The following is a 9,218-nucleotide window of genomic DNA, read 5'->3' as shown; positions in this document are numbered from 1 at the left end:
GAGTCCTGCCTATGCGAGACAGGAAATTGTAGCAGAGGGAAAGCTTCCTGGCCGCAAAAGGCAGTGTGCTTACCTCATTGATGATGCCGGCAGCCTGGAACGTTGAAGGACAGCGGTGCAGGGAGCAGGAGGGCAGCCAGTAGTGCCCAAAACACAGGCACATGACTGGCCTCCAGGGTTGTGGGGGGCCTGAGGCTGGAATGGGGAGGGCCTGGGCCCCCCGTAGCTACACCACTGCATACATCTCCAATAGGCTTCTAAAATCACTAAACCCCTCTAAAGATCTCTACTCAATCTATCGACAGATGTTTACTTCGCCGAATAATAACTCACCTTCAGCTCCCTCTGCAGAGACCCTCTCTTTATTCAGTATTAACAAAATTGATACCCTGCTAAAACCATTCTCACCACCCCCTAGCCAAGCTCCTCCTTTCCCAGCTAATCCTCCCTCAAATAAGTCTAAGTCTATCAATTTTTGATATTCCGCCTTCTATTGAAGCACAAATCAAGTTGGTTTACATATATAACTATTCAGGTACTTGCACTGTCCCTGATGGGCTCACAATCTAAGTATATTGTACCTGGGGCAATGGAGGGCTAAGTGACTTGCCCAGGGTCACAGGGAGCTGCAGAGAGAACTGAAGCTGGTTCCCTAGGATCTTAACTCACTAAAGACCGCAGTAGGAATCAAACCTGGATCCCCCAGGTCCGCATCCCATTGCACTAACCATTAGGCCCTATCCCTGCCCCAGTCTGGCTCAGCCGTCTGTTCCTCTTTCCAAACACAATCCCTGTATTCACTGAAAGTCCTCATGTCTTTAATGAAGACCACTTATTGCCAAAGTGACCCCATTCTGCCTTCCTGGCTGAAGATTCCTGAATTATGTTTAATGCCTACCCTCACATAAGCCTTTCCACTGGCTATTTCCCAGATTTTTGGAAGTTGGCTATAGTCCATCCCATTTTGAAGAAGGCAAACCTTAATCCCTCAATATCTAGTCACTATCATCCTGTCTCTAATCTCTCCTCTGTGTCCAAAGTCCTTGAAAAAGTGGTGTTCCAACAGCTTTCTGATTACTCTGACAAGGTTCTTGCTTTGCACCCTCACCAATCCGGTCAACACAGTGTCCCATTGATTGTCTTCTTTCTACCAGGTCTCTGAGATGCCTATTATTTCTACCTTTTCATTTTGTGCTATACACTCTAACTCTCCCATCTTATTTTTCAGGCTTTTAACATTCGTTTACAGGCATTTCAAATTGTGCTTTTTACAGCTGCTTAGAAGTTGATGAGGATACTTTGCATCTTTTACTCTGCTCTCCCCTTAAACACTCCTGGCTTTCTTTCACCATTGTTGAAATCTCTCTATCAGGATCCCTTAAATATCCTGTTTCAATAGTATCCTTCAAGGATACTCCAAAAAGTTTTGCAGTTTAAAAACTCCTAAGTTTTAACTACTACTACTATTTAGCATTCACACCAAAGCGCAGGAAAACAGGCACTAATGCCTGCCTTCACCCCAGGCTTTGCTCAGCCTTGCAGACGTTTTTTTTTTTCTATCAGCTCTACGGGCAGCATGGGCTTCTTTCTCTTTTCAAAATAATTCGACAAGCGGTAATTTAATATGAAAAATGCCGAATAAATCCTCTCCTCAAAACCCAAACACCTTCCTGTCCTGGCAGTGTGTTTTTGGCATTAAGGGCAGCGTTAGTTTCTGAGCTGTCTTCTGAACTTTGGAGTGAATACAAAATTGCCTGATTTGAATCCATTTCAAATACAATTTGCGCTGTTCTTCGGTGCACAGATTAGCATGCTCAATAGAAGGGTTTTGAGCACACTGTGCATATTAACATGCGCGCAGTTCCAGCGTTCCTAGCACCAGCCTTAGGTTTTGAGCACATGGGCCCTACTTGTTTTTAAATGCCATCTCCCATGCTCCAGGCCAAGGTTCACACAGCTTGTTCCCCATCATCATCCTACTTTACCTTCCCCTCACCCCACTTCATTTCTAGGCTGCAAGTTGATCCATTCCATTCCCAGAATGTAGCTGTTCCTGCATGCTTCTCAGCAATTTGTGTATATCTTGTTTTTGAGGGGGCTGCTGGATTGATTGGCTCCTTTCTTTTTGCCTATCACTGAGTTCCAGATAAGCAGTCTGTTGCTGATGCCTGAGCCATATCTGCTGAGGAGAATGCACAGAGGACCTGAGTCTGTGATGGGAGATGTAATTTTTGGAAGTGTCTATGGGGTAGTAGGTGCACATCTGAAGGCCTGGGTCCTTCTGGCTGCAGGGACAAAGAAACACCAGGGGACAGTGTCAGGAATGGGCACTGCATTGCTCACATTTCACAAGAAAAAAAGTCAGTGTGGGGAATATTATATTGCATAGTGTTCCAGAATGCCACCAGAGGTAATTCTTGAAAGAGAAAAGCAAATAAAGATTTCAAATGCATTTAATGTTACAGCTTTGCCATGGCTCCAGCTAATATCAAATGGTTGCTTTTCAAAGTCTGGCCATTCATACCACAACGCTGCGCAGTTAGTGGAGACAGTGCTGTATAACATCATTAATCACAGAACCCACTGCCCCTAAGTTTTTGCTAATTGTCTCTACTATGTCCAAATGTCTCAACAACTTATGTATTTGGGATTTTGCTCACACCTTTTTCAGTAGTAGCCCAAGGTGAGTTACATTCAGGTACACTGGGTATTTCCCTGTCCCTGAAAGACTCGCAATCTAATTTTGTACTGGAGGCAATGGAGGGTTAAGTGACTTGCCTAAGATCACAAAGAGCAGAAGCAGAATTTGAACCCCAGCCACCTCAGGATGTCAAGACCAGTGATCTAACCACTAGGCCATTCCTCCACTCCAACTGAACTTCAGACTTCCATATCATTTTCTCATGGACACTTCACCTATGTGGATCACAAGCTCTGCACACCATTGCTTTTACAGTTTTATGCAAGCTGTGTGCAGTGTGAGAAGACAGACTTGAGTACATTTCACAGGAGTGCTTTTGTAAGAATTAGAAATTACTCAAATATCTTACCTAGCCTATAATAACTGAGCACTGTACATCAGTCACTGTTTAATATTACTTTTCTGTAGGGCTGCATGTTAACTGTGATTAACGTGTTAATTATTAAATCACAATTTAAAAGATTAATCGCGATAAAGTATTAATGGTACCACTCTGCATTTCCCTCCCTTCCGCCCTCCATGCACAGTCCAGCATCTCTGCTTTCCCTTCCCCAGAAAGCTCTCACAATTCCCTCTCTCCCCTCTTTCCCCCATACCTTAAAATCACCTTCACTCTTTGCCCAGGCAGCACCATTTGCAGTGGCACTCAGACTGCCTGTGGACTGCATTGGGGCTTTCTCACTGAACTACCCAGCACCTCCTGATGCAACTTCCTGTTTTCTAAAAGGCTGGACGGTTCAGAGAGAAAGCACAGGTGAAGGCCGCCTATGACAGTCAGTGCCAGTGCTGCTGCCTAGGCAAAGACTGAAGGTGATTTTAAGGTATGGGAGCCAGGAAGGGAGAGGTACCGGACCCTAAATGGGGGGAGGGGGGAATAAGGGAACAGAGGCAAAGAGGGAGAGATGCAGAACACAGGAAGTAAGCAAGGAGGGAGGGAGAGAAGACAGGGAGAGTAGTGTAGCTGTGGGGAGGGTGCAGCTTTGGGGATCTGGGTCCCTATCGGCTCAGGACCCCTCCAAAGCTGCAGTACCTGTTCAATGGCCATTGGGGTAGCCGAAGCCCTGCCAGCTGAAGAAATCTGTGGCCTCAATTGCCTCCTTCCTCCATTTACTGCCTCAGAAGCAAGGAAGTTAGTGGCGTGCCTCCAGCTGCTGATGTTGGCACTCCCCGAACATGCTCAGTTCGTGCATGTATTGAGCATGCTTGGGGAGTGCTGGCATCGGCGGCTGGAGGCATGCTGCTGACTTCCTCACCCTAGAGGCAGTATGAGGAGGAAGGGGGCGACTTTGGCAGTGGATTTCATCGACAGGCAGGGCTATAATATCTAATTTGGGGGGGGAGAGAGAGGGAATGCGTGGTCTCCCCCCAGTCCACCCCTGTGCCCTCCCCAATGGAGTGCTGGCTATCCCCCCATCTTTATTTGCATGATTAATCACGATTAAAATTTTTTAATCGACCTGTGGCCCTACTTTTCTGCTATTCTATCCATCATTGTATCACATGTTCAATTTTGTGCCCACAGGAACCCACCACAGTTTCTAAGTATTAAACACAGCATAGGTGATGCTATGGGGATTCGGGGGGGGGGGGGGGGGGGGGGGGATGCCCCCCCCAAAATGCATCCACGAGGGCCACAGTTTCTAATATGATGCACAAACCAGCCTTAAACCTGTGACCTTCAGGCTGAGAGCCAACCATCTTCCAGAAAAACATAACTATTTTGCTGAAGCTACTGCACCTGGAGCAACAAGCCCCCATTGCTAACTCCAGGCTTCGCTCCTTTTCTCTCGCGGCACCTTATGCCTGGAATAGACTTCCTTGACCTATACGTCTAGCTCCATCTCTACCTGTTTTCAAATCTATGCTGAAAACCCACCTTTTCACTGCTGCTTTTTAGCTCCCATTACTCCCTCACCCGCAACTGTCTTGTCTGTCTGTATTATTTAGATTGTAAGCTCTTTTGAGCAGGGACTGTCTCTTTGTATCAGGTGTTCAGCACTGCGTGTGTCTGGTAGCACTATACAAATGCTAATAATAATAATAATGACAACAACAGCACTGAGGTTCCATGGTTACCATGGAGACCAGAGCACTAGCCCCAGAAAATAACAATGAGGGGCATAATTGAACGAAAACGCCTATCTCCATGGGCGTTTATCTCCCAGAACGGGTCCGTGAAGGGGCGGACCGAACCGTATTTTGGGAAAAAATAGACGCCCATGTTTTATTCAACAATGTGTGAGCTGGGCGTTTTTGTTTTTCAGCGATAATGGAAAATGAAAGCGCCCAGCTCAAAAACGAATAAATCCAAGACATTTATTCGTGGGAGGGGCCAGGATTCGTAGTGCACTGGTTCCCCTCACATGCCAGGACATCAACCGGGCACCCTAGGGGGCACTTTTACAAAACCAAAAAAACAGGTAAAAGAGCTCCCAGGTGCATAGCACCCTTCCCTTGTGTGTTGAGCCCCCCAAATCCCCCTCAAAACCCACTGCCCACAAGTCTACACCATTACTATAGCCCTAAGGGGTGAAGGGGGCACCTACATGTGGGTACAGTGGGTTTGGGGGGGTTGGACGACTAATAAGCATTAAGCAGCACAATTGTAACAGGTAGGGGGGATGGGCCTGGGTCCACCTGCCTGAAGTCCACTGCACCCCCTAACAACTCCTCCAGTGACCTGCATACTGCTGCCAGGGAGCTGGGTATGACATTTGAGGGTGAAAATAAAAATTTGTGAAACATCATTTTTTTGTGGTGGGAGGGGGTTAGTGACCACTGGGGGAGTCAGGGGAGGTCATCCCCGATTCCCTCCAGTGGTCATCTGGTCATTTAGGGCACTTTTTGGGGCCTTATTCGTGAAAAAACAGGGTCCAGGAAAAGTGTCCTAAATTCTAGCTAAAAACGCATACTTTTTTCCCATTATCAGTGAAATGCGCCCATCTTTGTTCGGCAGATAACCACGCCCCAGTTCCGCCTTCGCCACACCTCTGACACGCCCCCATCAACTTTGTCCGCATCCGCGACGGAGTGCAGTTGAAAACGTCCAAAAATCGGCTTTCGATTATACCGCTTTATTCATTTTTGTGAGATAAACGTCCATCTCCCGATTTAGGTCGGAACTTGGGCGTTTTTCTCGTACGATTATAAGCAGGAATATGTAGCACTAGTAAAAAAGGCCCGTTTCTGACACACTTGAAACGGGCGCTAGGAAGGTTTTCCTCAGAGTATGTTTGAGAGAGTGTGTGTGAGAGTGACTCTGTGAGTGTCACATCCCTCGCTCCCTCCAGCTGTTCCTCTGCGGGAAGCAAGGGCCGGGAGGAAGGACCCGCAGCCAGAGAAGGCTTACCCGACGGTTTCCCGGATGGACGCCGGTTCCGGGTGCAGTTGGGGCCGAGCTGGTGTTCATTGCGGTGATGGCCGGCCTTCTTGAGGCAGCGGCTGAGAGCCAGGGCTCGCCGTGGCGATGGCTGCCTTGTCCGGGCCCGAGCCCGTGGGCCGGAGATCGCGGCTTCCAGGTTCTCGGTCGCCAGCTATGGGATCTGTGCTTGCGCCAGCGGGGAGGATGGTGCCGAGACGCGATGGCCGGCGTCTTCTCCACATTCGGGCGCGGGAACCCGAAGCTCCGCCTCAGAGGAACCAGATTGGGATGCCGGTGCTGTAGCTCCGCCTGAGAGACCGGACGGAACCAACCAGAAGGATTTCTTCAGTAGCCGGGTTCCGATTGGCCGGCCATGTCGGCTGGGGCTAGGCGGTTGAATGCTGACAGTATTTAAGGAGCGGGGCTTAAACAGGACGTTGCTTCAGGTTCTGTTTCCCTAGGCCAGTCTTTGTGTGTTCTTGTTTTCAGTACGTTCCCTTGCTCTCCTGGTTTGACCTTTGGACTGTTTCTGGACAACTCTGCTAGCCGCCTGCCCTGACCTGTTACCTGTTTTGGACAACGCTGTGAGCTGCCTGCCCTGACCTATTGCCTGTTTTTGGACGACTCTGATAGCCGCCTGTCCGGACCTGTGGCCTGTTATTGGACTACTCTGATTTCCACCTGCCCTCTCCGCTCCCGGTTCCGGTACTGGGTCAGTTCGTCAACCCTGCAGTTCCGGAAGTCCCGTTGGCCGCCTGCAGCTGGGGGCTCAACCCCCGGTGAACGGCGGTCGCTGCGGGTGAAGTCTTGGGGTTGCACGGCTGTCCTCTGAGGTCCTTCGGGGCCTTGCGGGACCTAAGGGCTCACCTTCTTTCCAGACAAGACAGTGAGAGAGAGTGATTGTGCGAGTGTGTGTGTGTGACAGAGAGTGAGTGAGACTGGGTGCGAGTGTGTGTGTGAGAAAGAGAGTGTGTGCCAGGGCCCCCCCCCAGGGTCGTCCCCTCCCTCCCTCCGAGTTCCAGGGTCCCCCCTCCCTCCCAGTTCCAGGGTCGTCGTCCCCCTCCCTCCCTCCGAGTTCCAGGGTCATCCCCTCCCTCCCTCTGAGTTTCAGGGTCCCCCCTCCCTCCAAGTGTTCTTCCCGCTGCGTTACGGGCGCCTGAGCCGGCGGCGGGTGCGGCTCCTGATTGCCGCAGCCTGGCTGCTGCCACCCACCCTGCTCTTTCTCATCGCCATCCCCAGCGGCGCCGTGATCCACGTCTACTTCTCCCTAATCGCTGCTGCTGACAGCGCTCATCTTCTTCCCTTGCACGTCCATCATCACCGTGACCAATGGGCGCCTTTTTTCGCAGTGACGTCAGCCTGTGCTACCGAGCCTAGAAGACCAACTACGAAGACGTCACGAACACAGGCAACAAGACGCATAAAACGTTGGAGGTGAGAATTATTATATAGGATTTCCCATAGAAAGGTGGAGCCAAAGGCACTAAGCCTAGAAACTCCCACTTGTAATTGTAAAGGAGCAAAAGGTGCAGAAAAAAAAAAAAGAAACCCTACTACACCTGGAGGCATATTTTCAAAGCACTTAGCCTTCCAAAGTTCCATAGGTTTCAATGGAACTTTGGAAGGCTAAGTGCTTTGAAAATATGCCTGATAGTATTCCCAGGCAGTCTCCCATCGAAGCAGAAACCAGCCAGACCCAACCCTGCTGAGCTTCCAAGATCAGAGATCAGGCACACTTAGGGTAGTGTGCTCATAGGCAATGCCTGTACTGCCAGTATAAAAAGGGTTTCACAAAGGAAGGAAACTTCCAAGCTGTTCAAGCAACTGCCCTCAGAGAAAAACTGAGGGGCCAGAAAAGTCTGTAAATAAAAACACTAAATAGGCCCTTTCAGAGGCCCAACATACAAGGAGCCCTGCTCTGATGCTGTTCACTGTTTCCCACACCAGGAACAGCCTTAGCCAATGCAGGAACTATAAGAAAATCTAAACTCACCACAGTGAGGCCTATTGCTATCAATGCACCCACTTAGGCGAACATGGCTTTCCAGCTCAGGAGATTCTTGCTGCCTTTGTGCAGAAAGGGACTGCCCTGAAAAGACTCCCTCCAAATAGAGAAAGATGGGAAAAATGGACCCTACTGCTCAGCTGGAGAGAAAATATCCCCTCTTTGGGGCAGGGTCCATCAGAAGAGACTGAGACAGGGAACAAGCCAGAAAACTGCAAAGGCTGAACTAAAAAGGAACTGTTAGCTCCCCTACCAGACTTCTGCAACATACAGGCATACAGAGCAGCAGAATGAACTTGGGGGGGGGGGGGGGGGGGGGTCAGAAATCCCCTGCCCCAAAGAAGCCCCTAGTGGCTGACGTGCATCCCGAAAATAACAAGGCACATCGCAGGACCATCAGATTCCTTCTGGAAAACTTAGCCCTCTAGAACCCATCTGCCTGAGATGGACATAAAAACTCCCCCAATCACGAAAAGGGCTACTGAGGCCAAGCTCTCTTAAGAAGAAAGGTTCAAATTAAGGGTCCCAGAGCAGAGGAGATCCTGCTCAGAAGATATAAAAACAGCTTAAAGTAATTCTGTTCTTTCCTTGGATCCCCTTGCACAGTGGGGGCAGTTTGAGAAGAATTTGTGCCACTGCCCCAGCTACATGCAAACAGTTTCTGACTCAACAGTGATTTTGCTAAAGGAAACCAAAGGCTGGAGAAAATAAAGGGGAATCCCCTGGACCAGCAGTCTCTAATAGAACACAAGGTCCTTTAGGAGAAGCCTTCCCTCCCCCCTGCCCACATCAAGGCAGCAGGGCGGGAAAGGATCAGAGCTGATATCAGGAGAAAAGAGAGGGCCACGTCAGCAAAAAGGCGCACGTTCCCGCCATTTTAGCGTGGGAAAAGGCTGCTCGGGGAAGGAGAACTTCAGTACTTCCCTCCCCAGCGTTCAAACACGCCACCACACAGAATCCTGCTGCGCATCTGATACCACAGTGGGAACAGCTTTCAAATGCCAGTGTCGCCCATACTAAAGCATGGTACCCCCGCGCCAAAAGAGACAGGCAGGGACTCACCGAACAACAGGTGTCTCCACAGGAGAAGCAGAGTCCCACAGACACAGCAGCCTGCTGCCTAACCGGCACACATACTGAAAGCACAGCAC

Source organism: Microcaecilia unicolor, chromosome 3, assembly GCF_901765095.1.
Source record: "Microcaecilia unicolor chromosome 3, aMicUni1.1, whole genome shotgun sequence".
NCBI lineage: Eukaryota > Metazoa > Chordata > Amphibia > Gymnophiona > Siphonopidae > Microcaecilia > Microcaecilia unicolor.
The sequence above is the reverse complement of the archived record's forward strand: the minus strand, read 5'-3'. Positions refer to the sequence as shown.